A 243-nucleotide genomic window follows, 5' to 3' on the forward strand; every position below is an offset into this window, starting at 1 on the left:
ACCCTCCAATCATCAAACATATCAAATTGCAGCCCTCTAGCCTTAGTAGTTTTTATTATATTTAAGTTTAAAGTTAGCCATAATCGTGCGACTGGCAACGATATAGGACAGGCCACCACCAGGCCATGGTTAAAGTTTCATGGGCCGCGGCTTATACAGCATTATACCGAGGCCACCGAAATATAGATCTGTTTTCGGTGGCCTGGATTATACGCTGTACAGAAATCTCGATTGTTTTTATAT

This window comes from Macrobrachium rosenbergii, chromosome 44 (genome assembly GCF_040412425.1).
Source record: "Macrobrachium rosenbergii isolate ZJJX-2024 chromosome 44, ASM4041242v1, whole genome shotgun sequence".
Classification (NCBI taxonomy): domain Eukaryota; kingdom Metazoa; phylum Arthropoda; class Malacostraca; order Decapoda; family Palaemonidae; genus Macrobrachium; species Macrobrachium rosenbergii.